Here is a 15,663-nt window from a genome sequence, read left to right as displayed (position 1 = left end):
CAATAGAGCTGTTATCTATTCTTCCCACTTGTACACTTCTAAATACATGGTTAACGAAGGAGACCTTTATTGAATGAAGGTGTCTGTCTGTATCTCTGGGCAGTAATATTCACAAAAACGTGTTTGCTGAAAGGATTAGCGCACAATAGGATTATTCTAGTTTTGTATCCAGCGTGTTCAAAATTCATCCAGTCCTGGGGACAGACAGTAATAGGAAAGGAAATTGCAAGATTCTTACTTGGGGCAGCAAAATACCACTTTTCTCAAAAACACGACAGATTACAAAATGGCTGATCCTGCTCTTTATGTGGTGATTCATTATCACCTGTTATCAGAAACAGATTTACCTATTCATAGATGCAAGGAAAACTCATCTTTTCCAATGATACGCTATAAGTCCTTGCTTGTCAGCTTTACCCTTAAAAATGCAAAGCGTCCCACGAGAAGAAGCCCTGCAAAGTTGTGCTCTGCAAAGTACAAGAGCTCTTTTACTCTGAACTGCAAACCTAACCTTCCCAGGAAATACAAACAGCTCGATACACTCCAGAAAAGCAAGTTAATTTATATCCCAGTTGACAATATGAGTAATCATTCATGTGACTGTCAAGTTGGTTGACTGCTGCTCTCATTTTATATCTTGAATTAATTCAGTACCCAAAACATTTGTGTGGAGGCAAGCAGTACTGACAAGGCAGGTTTATCTGCCTTAGATAAGCAACTGGAGTGAAAAAGCAGCCAAACTGAAGAAAAGAGCATGTTAAACAGACCATGAAACTGTCCAGCCAGGGTTAGCATGCCCCTCAAAGCCCAGGTACATGTCTGCTGGTAGAAGCCCACAATCTCCTTACTGGACTTCTTTATACTTCTTTCTTTACGCACGGCGCAGCCGGTGGGTGAGGGAGCAGCCCTCCACAGGTACCTCTATGCCACATCGGGTGGAGGCTTCAGAGATCGGTGTGCTTCCTCAGACAACGGCTGCTCGCTTGGGTGCCTCGCTGGTGCACTCACTGTCTTTGCTGGTTTGGGAGGAGAGGGAACGTATGTGTTTTGATGTTCCACTCACTTGCAATGCCAAGTACCTTCAGATCAGACTTCATACAGTGCAAGGACAGCAATCAGATTGTGGTGATCATCTCTCATTACCAGAAGAGGTATCCCTTGTATACATTGTTAGCAAATGTATATTCATACAGGAGATGGCCTGTTTAACCCACCATTATTTTTTTGATATGGATATGCTTTTTTTTTTTCCTCAGTGGATAAAAGCAAGCCTGATGTTGGACACACAATGTAATGTTTCCCTAAGAATACCTATATGTGGGAGAGCAAGCTGCTGAATACAGAAGACAGGGTGATTGCAACCATCTGGGCTCCAGCCGTCCTAAAGCACAAAGCCTGTTATTGAGACCTTCAGTGGGATTTATCAGACTTCATGTGTCTAACTTTGAGCCTGTCACCCTCCCTCAGTGTCCTAACAGGCAGAGAGAAACGGGCAATTTGAGGGCACAATTCACTGTATCCTGATGTAGACATGTATACTAAACGCATGGGTTGAATTCCATGAGGTTTTGTTCCTCTCCGTTTCATGGAAGGGGACCCAATGGGCTAGCTCAGGTGTAGATGTTTACACAGCAGACACCTCAAGTTGGGTAAGACTGTTCCTAGCCCTGGTGTGGGCTGGTTCCCACTTAATAACAGGTAATGTGTTTGCAGAAAGAACTTCAAACTTTGCCTTTTAACTATTTCTTTTCTTTTGTTTTTAACAGCTAGGAGACTTACAATCACAAAGAATGATTTCCCATTGTAAGATCTGAGGTTTACCTCTTTATTCCAACAGATGCAATTTTCTCTGCACAATACCCCCTGTATTTGAGCCCCAATAGCCTATTTAAGAGTTTCATTTGTCCTCAAAGCAATATCTATGCACTGGAGTTACCTGTATCTTGAACTGATCTCACAAAGATTTCTTATTCTCTAAGTAAACTAGGAATCCTTTTCTTTAAGTACATTCTTTCTTTTTTGGAAGGTTTTTACAAAATAACTACTTTTCACAGGCATGCTGGCTCTCCTCAACATAAACTCTCGCTTTGTTTATCATACTTCTGCTTGCAAATCTATCCAGCTTGTATTTTGCAAATCCTTTCTTAGGATATATGGTTTTGTTTTTCCTTTGCACGTTCTCTAGGATGTTGCTGATCTTGCAGTCCACTATGCACTATTGTGTTTTCCTTCTGAACAGCTATTTTTTGCAGCCTGACAAATTCTGATTGCTTTTCCTCAGCTTAAAGAAGGAAATTTAGCAGTTCTGTTTCTCTTTTGAGTCCCTGATACACCATCTGGACTCAGATTCTGCAAAACATCCAAAACTGCATATTCAGCTCCGCAATCTCAAATCTGTTATAAATGATGCAGCAGTTCCTCCCTTTCTTTCAGCTTCTCCTATCAAGCTGATATTTTTCAAATGCATCATTCTTTCTCAGAGCACAGTACTCTTCAAATATCTGTGACTGTCTAGCTGTCATGCTCTTCCTTACTTAAATATAGCTATCAAAACTAGTGTGTCCAACCCATTAATATTAAAATAAAAATAGCTACCTTTCACATGTCTTCATTTCCAGAAGGTCTATTTGCATTCATGAATAGACAAAATTCTTGCCAGTGATGTTTCCAGTTGGCAGCATTTCTGGAGAATTTGAGGTGCCTCAGGGTTTTTACCTTCTGCTCCAGTTTCTCAAGTCTTCTCTTCTACTTTTCTTTTTCCACCTCCACTACTACCATGTAGTGTGGCTGATGTGATGACTCACATGAACCTTGATTCAGAGTACACATCTCTGATGAGTCTTCCATACAACAAAAGACAAATGAACAAAAACTGGAGGAAAAAGCTTGAGAAAAAGGGAGAGGGAGGAATTTTCATGCCTCATTCTCTGTCAGATTGTTCATCAATTAACTCTAATAAGCCACTCTTTGAAAGCAAGATGAGCCAAACCTCTTAAATGCCCAGCTGTACAACCCAGAAATTTCCATATCTCTATTACAAAGGCAGAGTTTCTTTCTGTAGGCTTCTTCCAACCTCTTTTCTAAATCAAGAGAAAGAAGACATGGTTGGGAATTACTGTTCTCTGGACAAGACTCAGACAGGATATGCTGGGAAATAGAAAGAAAGCCTGTTTCACACCATAAAGGAAAAACTTGGAAGTAACATGTTATATGAATTTGGCCCTCCAGCTAAGAAGTATGTCTTTTCCCTGTTTGTTTTAATTCAACAATTCATTTCTTCAGGAAAAAAAAAAAAAAAGAAAAAAAAAGATTACTGATTTGGGGGCAGAGGAAGAGGTGAGGAATTCATGCCAATGCCATGGAAATGCAAGGTTGTGTTGTATCAGCTACATCTCACTTAAAATATATTATAAACACTAAGTTGTATGAATTGCATGGAAGTGGTTTATTTTTTGTGCAATGAAGAGAACCATCCAGATTGTTGATTTTGAGATGAGCTCTCACCTTCCATATTTTGAAGCTGGGGCTGCAGTAATTGGTCTGATGAAGGGGTCTGACCTCCTTTAATGCTGTGGAAATTGTCAATGATGAGATGCATTGGGTTTGGTGATTAAATCAGCCTGGGTGGTCTTGGCTGACTCAGAAACCAAGCTGATATTTCCAGGAAGAGAATAAGAGAACATTTAAAAGTAAGAGGCTTTCTGATCTGGAAGAGAGTTCAGAGACATACAGCTTACATGTCTTTGTTGCATCAACATCCTTTTTTACCTGTTTTGAATTAGCTGCTGATACAGAAATGCCCCCATTGTTTAAACTTACAAGTAAAATCGTGTTTCTCCATTTATTTTAAACAGTAACAGTGGTAACTGTAGGAATTCATGATCACTATTTTTCTAGGATGTAGCACACTGCGTTTCTCAAATGAATCTGCAGAACTTCATTTCTAATAGGCTGGAGTGAAATTCACTAAAATTATTATCACAGCAAAGAGCCCCCAAAAAATCTCCATGCAAGAGAATAATTATTATTCAAGAATTGTGCTAACAAAGTAATTTATAAATGAATAAACATTTTGTTCCCTGGAACTTTATAATATGTGTATTGTTTTCTTTTTCAAGTGTCACCTGAAGGCCCATGAGGGTTACATGACTCAGACTACCTATGCCATAGGCACAGAGAGCTCTAACTCCAGGGCTGTGTGTTAACCCCAAAGTGGAAGTCTGTGGAGTGTCCCTTCACTCAGAGTAGGACAGCTTTTTTGGGGTGATGCTGTGCCTGAACTACTGAGCTGGGAGGCACCATTCTGACCCATTTCTGAACTTCAGCTGGTAAGTCAGTATCCTAGCACATTGCCAGGCTCCTAGAGGCCGTACTTGTGGTGGGAGCAAGACTACTGTCCTCAGCTTTCTCAGCATGGAGGATTTGTTCAGACCTCATGTATTTGTGGGAGCTTGTTCCCTCTGCAGCTGTGTTCTTTGGGGCCAGTTGCTTTCCAAACAGATGTGCTGTCACTCTAAGGCAGCAAGGTACCCTGGCTTGCACACAGCATGGGGGAAGCAAGGCCATGCTGTTACCAGGCACAGACTAGCAACTCCATGCCACCTTGTACCACATCATGTAGCTTTACTGCCTCAGGTTTTTACTATTTCTGTATCACTGCATTGCATTCCAGTTCCTAGTGAGGATGTGTCCAGAGATGATTTGTGACTGACTACCATTTATCTCCAGGTAGTGGACTCAAAGGCATGTAATAAGGTGCCCCTGCTGATAAGCCATAAAACACTTGCAAGATGTTCAGCAGACAACCAAGAGCAGGTGAGCTGATTCAATCACATCCATCAAATAAGGCAAGACTTGCTTTTTCCTCCTCTGCTCCAAACCAGGCACTCTTGTGAGTGAGCACAATGGCTGTGTGCTCACTGGAGCATACTGTGATCCACCTCGCTTGCTAAGATAGCAAAAGAATATTCACCATTTTTACTCGGTGATTAAAAGTTTTAGCAGCACCAGAAATGGCTGGCAGAAGAGAAGCAGCAAAAATGGCCAGGAGGGGGAAGTGGAACAACTCCTCCTTTTTGGCAGCAATCAGCTGTCATGTTTGGTGGAAACATAGCTCTGTTCAAGATTGATCCATGAGGCTGAAGCAGCTGTAGATGAAGAGAGAGGATCACGATGAATAGGTACAACTTATAAAACTATAAAGAAAGTCTCTAGCAACAGACCCACATCAAGACTTACAGGTTTGTTTCCATCAATAGGGATTGTCATGGTTTAACGACGATCTCAATTGATCTGAACTGAGATGCTGCAGCACCCCAGACCACTGTGCTTCTAGCAGATAAACCACAGGTACAGTCAGACTCAGGAGCCAAATCATCAGCTCTCCAAAGGAGCAGTTATGAAGCTTTCAGATATTTGGGGGGAAAGGGATAGAGCACAGATTTTGTGGCAACTTGTGCAATATGGCACGTAGAGTTGACTTCAGACATGATGATTGGGATCAGGAAAGCAGGAGACAAGCTATTTTATATGCTTATTTATTTTTATGCAAAAAAACAGGGGATGGAAAAGAGGGCTCTTGCTGGTGTCAATGCTGCTGTGAAGACATGAAGAGGAGTGAAAGGTAAAGACCAGAAAAACAGCAGACATTTTCCCCACAATTTTTCCAAAACCAGAAACTTTTTGTGACTTTGCACACAGACTTCAGCAAGACTGAAATCACCTCTCTCCCCGAGCAGTACAATGTGGTGCATGTAAAGTTTGTGGCTTGATGGGGAAAGGGTTGCTGTGCTCACAGGACACTCACCACAATGATGTCTATCCAGGACTTCTCTCACCACATATTATCAGGGGCAGAGCCATACTTTCCATTTTTGGTCTCCTTGTGCTTTTTGAGCAAGGTAGAAGTGGTGAAGCCCCTCAGAGACCTTTATTAGGGAGGGATTAAAATAATTGGAGGTATTTAAAAGGGATTTGAAGGTGCAGGGGGAAGCACAGGAGAAACTGTAAAGCTGAAGAGATTCATCATTAGGTTCACATTTAAGATTTCACTGACTTTCAACATCTACTGATTCTCAGTTCCCTTTCAGCAGCTCCACCTTATTAGGAAGGTAAATTACTGACAAGAGCTGAAGAAATTGCTATCACGTACTGCTATAAAAATACTGTGTGATTAGCATGAAGTGAGTCATATGTTTTTCACAGTGTGGGAGAAACCTTACCTCCCTGACAATATTTCTGTGCCATCCTATCTAATCCTTTTGGCAGTACAGTCTAACACATAAAAGCAGGGTCACAGTGCTCTCAGACAACTCACAGGTTTCAGCTGTCTCCTAAAAACACCAGCTCCTGGTACTTTTAATCCTTAGCACAGTGGTGAAGGGAGCCACTTTCTGCAGTGTACCTAACAGAGTCTTCTTTGACAAAGGGAGAATTACAGGTAGGTTGAGAAAGTATACTTAAGAAATTGTAGGTCAGTTGACTAGAGTTCTATGACATTCATTGCATGGTGTATATCAAAAGAACAGTGTAAAAAGAATTGTTTACAGCCTCAGGCCATAAAATGTTGTATGATCTCATATGGGACATCTCTTCCAGAAGTGTGAGCCTAGTAATTCCTCAATCAAAGGTAACAGCTCAAAGATCCTGAAGGGATACCTGGTGTTGTGCATGCCAGTCCACAATACTTGCATTAGTATTCTAGTAATATTCCTTCTTGAGCTTGCTGCCTACAAAGAGTAGATGCAGTTGCTTAGTGCAGGTCCTATCTGCTAACGTGTATTTTCCATAGGCAATATGGCACTATGGTGTGAAACTTCCATATAAAATATCAGTATTTGGACAATGAAGATGTTCACATCCTGGCTCTTCCTTTATTTATGCATTCTGGTAACAACTGAATTTAAAACTCCCCCATATCACAGGTTGGTTGCATTTTAAGGCATTTTTGTTGACTAAAGCACTGCACGAGGTTCAAGGTCCTGGTGAATCAAGCTCTGGTGCTATAACTAGCTATCAGAGGAAAGGAAGGAAAAGTCAGGCTCCTTCATCTGACAAAGCGAGACTGCTGGAGTATGTAAGCTTATTGTTTTTTCCTTTGTGCATCCACATTACATTTTCAATGAGGCTGATTAAATTTTATGAGACTGTTACTACATATTTTTTGCTGACTTTTTCCCAAAAATGGTTTAGCTGTTTTTTGGCGATGAGTCAGAGTGCAAAGACAGTGTTAAGTTATAGGTTATTCAGTGCAACACTTTACCTGGAGGAAAAATCTCCCAGTCTTTAGTTCTCTTTCCAGGTACCAGTCATCATATGCCATAATCTCACCACTGTGTACTTCTATTCTCCCCCAATCCTCTGCTTCCATTTAGAAAGTGAAAGTTACTTGAATTTTAATTCATTCTTTAATTCACTTTAACCCTAAAATGTCCTAAAATGGTACAGAAAGAAATCTCTCTTAAAGAGTTCTTTTTTGTCATCACCACAAGCTGTGGTGATAGCACCCCTACCTTAGACTGGGTACCACCACAATATCAATTTATCATCGTGACAATGATTGTGAGATGGCTTGAAATGGATGGCAGAGTGAACATATACTTCCAGCTTCACCTCAGCATTAAACTATAACATTTAAAAGCTAATGAGCTAAAAAGGAATGAATGAGAAAATTAATAATGCACTGCAGAGTAGAGCATTCAAGAGAAACTTCTCCTCCCCTCCATACGAGGACTAATTAATGTGATCTATTCTAATAAAAATAACCCTAAGCACTACTTACTCATTTTTAACACCCTGCATTCCAAGTTAATGTGTAAATGCTCTTTGTAAAACTACAGAATTTGAGTAGTTATGAATCATGCCACTTAAAATGGCACTTTCAATTGTGCAAGAAAATCCAAGGACACTGATTTTTCAAGCAGTTTATTGTATTCTTATTGCTATTAAGGAGTCCAGGTGGTTGTTCTTCTATCAAATAAATGCTTTTTTTCTTGTACCAGTGCATGTGTTATATGCTCCCAAAAGAAGACTACAAAGGTTGGACCAATTTTTCTGCTAATTTATAGTCCATGCAATCTTATTGAAGTCAAAGGGGTTGCACAGGATGTAATTGGTAGTGGTTTTGGCCTACTCTGTTAAAATACCAGCAGTGGGCAAGAAATTGCTATAATGATCACCACAGAGTACAAATTGAGCCAACTCATGCTAAAGGGAAATTTGGCTGTTAATAAAACTGCATGTATTGCAGTTTATTTGGACCTTCTGTTACAGGTGTACTTAAAATATGTGGCTGTATGTACACATAATTTGTATTATGCTTGCATAAGCATTTAAATATGAATATTGGTGTAACCTTCTCCCTACCTTCCTTCTGGGGCTAACAAGATGAAGAAAAATGGGGGAAATTCTCCTCCCATTGGAGAAGAGAGAGACTCCTCTCCAGTCCCACGATTGGAGTGCTGGGATGGAGGGCTACAGGCTGTTCAGGAGGGATAGACAGGGCAGGTGAGGTAGGAGGTGTGGCACTATACGTAAGGGAGAGGTTTGATTGTAGTTAGTGATGATGTTGTTGAGACCCTCTGGGTAAGGATTAGGGGGATGGAAAACAAAGGAGATGTAGTGGGTGTCTATTACCGATTGCCCAGTCGGGATGTAAGCACCAATGAGCTATTCTATAGGCAATTAGGAGAAATTTCTGGAAGCCCTTGTCCTTATGGGAGATTTCATCTTCCCAGACATGAACTGGGAATATTGTACTGCTGTGACAAGAAGGTCTTGGAAATTCTTGAAGTTTGTAGGAGATAACTTCTTGTCACAGGTACTCAGTGAGCCAACTAGGAAAGATGCCCTCCTAGACTTGCTATTTGTGAACAGAGAAGGACTCGTGGGGGATGTGATGGTAGGTGGCTGTCTTGGTCACAGTGATCATGAATTGGTTGAGTTTACAATTTTCAGTGTAATAAGAAAAAAGGACAGCAGAATTGCTACCCTGGACTTGAGGAGACCAAACTTTAAGTTATTCAGGGAGCTATTTAGCAGAGTACCCTGGGAACCTGCTTTTGAGGGCTTAGGAGTCCATGAGTGCCGGTCAGTCTTTAAGAACCACCTTTTAGAAGCACAGGTGCAGGCAATTCCACTGTGTCGTAAATCAAGTAAGTGGGGCAGAAGACCAGTTTGGCTGACCAGGAAACTCCTCATGCTGCTCAGGAGGAAAGAGAAACTGTATGATCTCTGGAAGTGAAGCCAGGCTTCACAGGAAGATTGCAAATCTGTTTCATATATGCAGGGAGAAGACACAAAAGGCCAAAGCTCAACTGGAGTTGAAACTGGCCAGTGTTGTGTCAGATAACAAGAAGGGCTTTTTGAAGTATACTAATAGCAAGAGGAAAAGAAAACATTGGACAGATACTTGTTGAAGATGGTCATCTGACTAATAGGGATGAAGAAAAAGTGGAGGCATTGAATGTGGTTTTTGCCTTAGTTTTTAATAATTCTCATAGACCTTGGGCTGCCCAGTCCCCGGAGTCGGAGGACCATGAGTATGGGAAGAGTGACTTTCCATTTCTGGACACTGAAATTGTAAGGGACCAGCTGTATCTGCTGAATGTTCACAAGTCCATAGAGCCCAATGAGATTCATCCCAGAGTACTGAAGAAGCTAGCGGATGTTATGGCAGGACCCCTTTCGATCATCTACCAAAGGTTTTGGGAGTCTGGGGAGGTCCCTGCTGACTGGAAGCTAGCCAATGTTATTCCAATCTACAGAAAGGGTCTGAGGGAAGACCCAGGGAACTACGGACCTGCTAGTATAACTTCAGTTCCTGGAAAAATTATGGAGGAGATTATACTGTGTACTATTGAAAGACATTTAAAGAATAATGCAATCATCAGGCACAGTCAACATGGGTTCACAAAAGGAAAGTCCTGGTTAACTAATTTGATATCCTTCTATGATAAGGTCACCAGTCTAGTGGATGAAAGGAAGGCCGCGGATATAGTTTTTCTGGATTTTAGTAAGGCTTTTGATACTGTCCCTCACAGCATCCTTCTGGACAAGTTGTCCAGCTTTGGGATGAGCAGGTTCACAGTGTGCTGGCTGAAGAACTGGCTGAAGGGCAAAGCTCAAAGTGTTGTAGTGAATGGGACAACATCTGGATGGCAACCGGTCACCAGCGGTGTTCCTCAGGATTCACTTCTAGGGCCAGTTCTGTTCAATATATTTACCAACAATGTGGATGAAGGAGTTGAATGCACCATTAACAAGTCTGTTGATGATACCAAACTGGGAGGTGCTGTTGACTCTCTTGAGGGACAAGAGGCCTTGCAGAGGGATCTAGATAGATTGGAGCATTGGGCAATGATTAATGGCATGAAATTTAACAAGTCGAAATGCCGGATTCTGCACCTAGGATGGAGTAATGCTGGGCACAAGCATGAATCGGGAGAGGAGTGGCTGGAGAGCAGCCCTGCAGAAAGGGATCTGGGGTGCTGGTCGGCAGCAGGCTCAGTACGAGTCAGCAGCGTGCCCTGGCAGCCAAGAGGGCAAACCGCATCCTGGGGTGCATCAAACACAGCGTAACCAGACGGTCAGAAGAGGGGATTATCCCGCTGTATTCAGCGTTGGTGCAGCCTCACCTCGAGTACTGTGTGCAGTTCTGGGCTCCACAATTTAAGAAGGATGTTAGGTCCTTGGATGCGTCCAGAGGAGGTCAACAAAGCTGGTGAAAGGGCTGGAAGGAATGTCCTATGAGGAGCAGCTGAGGACTTTGGGTTTGTCTAGTTTGGAGAGAAGGACGCTGAGGGGTGACCTCATGGCTCTCTGCAGCTTCCTGAGGAGGGGAAGTGGAGAGGGAGGTGCTGAGCTCTTCTCCCTGGGATCCAGTGATGGGACTCATGGAAATGGTTCAAAGCTGCACCAGGGGAGGTTTAGACTGGACATTAGGAAGCATTTCTTTGCCAAGAGGGTCGTCAAACACTGGAACAGGCTTCCTAGAGAGGTGTTTGATGCCCCAAGCCTGTCAGTGTTTAAGAAGCATTTGGACAATGCCCTTAATAATACGCTTTAACTTGGTCAGCCCTGAATTGGTCAGGCAGTTGGGCTAGATGATCACTGTAGGTCCGTTCCAACTGAAATAGGCTGTTCTAGTCTATTCTAAATAAACATGCATCTACTACAGATTTGCTTCCTTTTAGGTCTGCAACAATGCTTGCACAGTACATTCATAACATGTGGAAGGTATATGCCAGATCAACATAAGACAAGAGGGGGCTTGTCTGTTAGCCGTGTCCTAAAGTTTGAATAGATCACTGCAGCCTGCACCCAAGGAGAGGGCCTGTGGACAAGATAAATAACGATGACGGGTCTGAAGTGCTCAGGTTTCCTATACTCAGTGTTTATAGAGGCAAGCTGGAGATGGAGGCAAGAGAAGACACAACTGTAAAGGTATAAGGCAAAATAGTGATTCACTAAGCCCTGCATAACAGTCCACTGGATTTCACCCAGGTATGCATGGACAAGCCTTGTGCTAAACTACAAGAAACCTTCCAGACTGCCATCTAGTCCAAATATGAAGATAGCAGGGAACAGAGAGCCCATTTCTTCCCTTGCTTGTTTTTCACTTTTGTTAATTGCTTCCAATAGAAAAAGTTCTGCCTAATTCCTTACTTGCAAATGATCGTTTCCATCTTCTGGCATTGATTCTTCTCATTACTTTCTCTCTAACACTTTAAAGTTCAGTATTCCTCTGTGATGTTCTTATAGATTGGAAACAAGTAATTTTTCAGGTTTTGTTTTAACAAACTAAACATACTAAGCTCATTAATTTGGTCCCAGAGAAGAATTTCCTTCAGCCCTCTGATATTTCTGGGGCTCTTTATCGATCATCTACAGATTTTAAGAACAAATCCTGAAAGGATGCAATACTCCAGTGTTGGGTTTATTTATCCCAAATACACAATGAAAAAAGCAGTCTGACTATGTCTACTAATTATTGCCCTGGTTATAGATTCAGATGCGACACTAGTTCTTTGTACCACCACATCTGTTTGTTCAACGCAGTCTGTAAAACACTTTCACAACCACTGCTTCTTAGGAGTTAATCTTCCATTCTGTCTGTTCTTTTATGGTGTTACCACCTTGTACTTGTACTTACATGTATAACTTTGCCTTTGGCTGCATTAAAACACAGCTTGGATGAACTAAGGATACTAAGCAGTCCTGATCCGTCATTCTGTCTGCACATTCTTGTTTGTGGTGACTATGTTGATCTGCAGTAAGTTCAGAGATTGGATGAAGCAATTTAATGGCTTAAACTACCTCAATGGGCTTACACTTGATAATACCAGCCATTCATGTTTGAGATGCCATTTACATTTCCTACCACCTCTTATATTTAAGACCTTTACACAGAGAGTGGGACAGCCCTCTTTTTGATTCTGAACTGTAATATGCCTTCCTGCTTGGATCCACATCAAAGGTGGTCATGAAATAAATCTTGGGCATATTGCTAGTCCTTCCTGGAGTGACCCCACATTGTCTGCTGCCAAGATTGATGAAATGGATAGACACCTTCCTCTCAGACTGCCGTTAAGCAGTGTGGACACCGGACATGTGGCTCACATGCTGCCTGCAAGTGGCACTGTGGCTGCACAGAAGTGGATAAATGAGTGGAATGGTCTCCAGCAGTTTTAACTGTGTTGGCTCTGAAAAGATGGCATGGATGTAACCTCACTTACCAAGGGCTTAATCCATTCAGTTTGTGCTCTGTGGTACAGTACTGGTTTTTAACAGGAATGCCAAAGCAAGTTGAATGCTCTAAAGAGTTCAAGTAATAGATATCATTACCTTTAGCAGTAGAACAGAAACCTGGATTAGAATGGAAATATTACTTATCATTTCATAACCTTCCATACATCTGCATTACACCATCTCCACCTAAAAATGGGACTTTGCCATTGCTAGAGTCTCTTTACTGCTAGCACTATTTTTTTTCCCCTCTAATTTCCTTAGTTTTATGCATAATTTACCTTTTACATAGTGCTATTTCCCTGTTTTCCCATTTTTATTTTTCATCAGTGCCTATGTCCATGTCCACTGGCTTATCTCTTTTCTCTGCTAAGGAAGGGACTTGAGCCCAACATTGTGGGATTTTACTATCCTGATTGCTTAAGGGCTTACGTCCACTGCACATGGGAGCACTGTGCAAGGTTAGTGTTGACTGATTTGTTATACACGGCCATGGAAATGTGTTAGATGCGGTGCTCACAGTTGAAGAGCACACTGCCTAAGCCACCAAACTCTGCCACTTCCTCTGCCACCTCTGAGCCCTGCCTCATTCTGCAGTATAACTCTAACCTAATAAAGTCTTCTTACTTTTCATCTGCTTTCTTGTGGCTACACTTTTTCCCTGATCTATTTCACTAAAAATTTTCCTTCGCCATGAAAAATCTGTCCATATGAAAGAGAAGATATGTGTCTTACATTTGGGACCATCTCTGTCTTTACAAGTTCAGAGTAATCAGGTAATAGTTGCTGGTATTCAGATATCATTTAGCTTTCATTTCAGAAATTATTTCATTTTCTGAATTCAGCATGGCCGTGTAAATCTTCAGGGCTGATTTAGGGGAGAAAGTTGTAATAATTTTTACTTAAAAGGGAAAAGTAATTCAAGGCAAGCTACTTCTAATTATTTTGCATTGATGGTGAAGAAAGGGAGTGCATACATCAAAGTACCTAGCCACTCATTACCCACTGCCCCCTATGTCATCGTATTAAGATATACTTTAACAATCAGTGAGGAAATCAACAAAGAACTTACTTAAGAGTTTCAGTCCCTAAAGGTGACTTTCTTGAACTTCAGTAATATGGTTACTCATTAGAATGAGATTTAAAATAATTATTTTTTATATTATTTTATATATGTTAAGAAACCAGAAAGCTGGTTAACATTCAAGGATCACTTCCTACAAGCTCAGGAGCAAAGCACCCCAGCAAAGAGAAAGTTAGGCAAAAACACCAGGAGGCCTGTGTGGATGAACAAGGAGCTTCTGCTATTATTAATAAGCAGAAGATTGTAGTGCCTGGAGTTTCAGTTTTCTTTCCATTTGTGCTGCAGTGGTTGCCCTCCACAGGCTCAGCTTGAGGTTTTCAGTCTGGAACAAACTCAAACACAAAAAGGAAGCCTGCAGAGGGTGGAAGCAAGGACAGGTAGCCTGGGAGGAATACAGAGAAATTGTCCGAGCAGCCAGGGATCAGGTTAGGAAAGCTAAAGCCCTGATAGAATTAACTCTGGCCAGGGATGTCAAGGGCAACAAGAAAAGCTTTTCTAGGTACATCGGTGATAAAAGGAAGACTAGCAAAATTGTGGGCCCTCTCAGGAAGGAAACAGGAGACCTGGTTACCTGGGACATGGAGAAGGCTGAGGTACTCAACGTCTTTTTTGCCTCACTCTTCACCAGCAAGTGCTCCAGCCACACTGCCCAAGTCCCAGAAGGCAAAGGCAGGGACTGGGAGAATGAAGAACCACCCACTGTAGGTGAAGATCAGGTTCAAGACCATCTAAGGAACGTGAAGGTGCACAAGTCCATGGGACCTGATGAGATGCATCCTTGGGTCCTGAGGGAACTGGCAGATGAAGTGGCTAAGCCACTATCCATTACATTTGAGAAGTCCTGGCAGTTTGGGGAAGTTCCCACTGACTGGAAAAGGGGAAATATAATCCCCATTTTTAAAAAGGGAAAAAAGGAAGATCTGGGGAACTACAAGTCAGTCTTACCTCTGTGCCCGCCGAGATCAAGGAGTGGATCCTGCAGGAATCTATGCTAAGGCACATGGAAAGTAAGGAGGTGATTGGTGGGATTGAGTGCACACTCAGCAAGTTTGTTAATGACACCAAGCTGTGTGGTGCAGTTGATACGCTGGAGGGAAGGGATGCCATCCAGAGGGACCTTGACAGGCTTGAGGGGCAGGCCCGTGCAAACCTCACAAAGTTCAACAAGGCCAAGTGCAAGGTCCTGCACATGAGTCGGGGCAATCCCAAGCACAAATGCAGGCTGGGCGATGAGTGGATTGAGAGCAGCCCTGAGGAGAAGGACTTGGGGTGTTGGTTGACAGGAAGCTCAACATGACCAGGCAATGTGCGCTTGCAGCTCAGAAAGCCAACTGTATCCTGGGCTGCATCAAAAGAAGCATGGCCAGCAGGTTGAGGGAGATGATTCTCCCCCTCTACTCTGCTCTCTTGAGACCCCATGCAGAGTACTGTCTTTAGCTCGGGGGCACCCAACACAAGAAATACATGGACCTGTTGAAACAGGTCCAGACGAGGGCCACGAAGACGATCAGGGTGCTGGAGCACCTCTCCTCTGAAGACAGGCTGAGAGAGTTGGGGGTTGGTCCGTCTGGAGTAGAGAAGGCTCCAGGAAGACCTTATAGTGGCCTTTCAGTACTTAAAGGGGGCCTACAAGAAAGCCAGAGAGGGACTTTTTACAAGGGCATGTAGTGATAGGACAAGGGGTAATGGCTTTAAACTGAAAGAGGGTAGATTTAGATTAGATGCAAGGAAGAAGTTCTTCACTGTGAGGGTGGTGAGGCACTGGCACAGGTTGCCCAGAGAGGCTGTGGATGCCCCATCCCTGGCAGTGTTCAAGGCCAGGTTGGATGGGGCTT

The 15,663-nt window shown here is 42.5% G+C and overlaps 1 long non-coding RNA gene across 1 annotated transcript; it reads right to left on the bottom strand.

The window, feature by feature from the left end:
* Positions 1-4,553: 4,553 nt before the first annotated feature.
* Positions 4,554-15,385, bottom strand: LOC115353284. The gene is made up of 3 exons (XR_003927522.1): positions 15,309-15,385; positions 8,450-8,459; positions 4,554-4,567 (listed from the first exon to the last, which is right to left on the bottom strand). It is a non-coding gene; the product is annotated as an uncharacterized LOC115353284 (long non-coding RNA).
* Between the last annotated feature and the right edge of the window lie 278 nt (positions 15,386-15,663).

The sequence above is a fragment of the Aquila chrysaetos genome, chromosome 19, assembly GCF_900496995.4.
Source record: "Aquila chrysaetos chrysaetos chromosome 19, bAquChr1.4, whole genome shotgun sequence".
NCBI classification, from domain to species: Eukaryota; Metazoa; Chordata; class Aves; order Accipitriformes; family Accipitridae; genus Aquila; species Aquila chrysaetos.
Note: the sequence above shows the minus strand (reverse complement) of the source record. Positions and strands in the feature narration are given on the sequence as shown.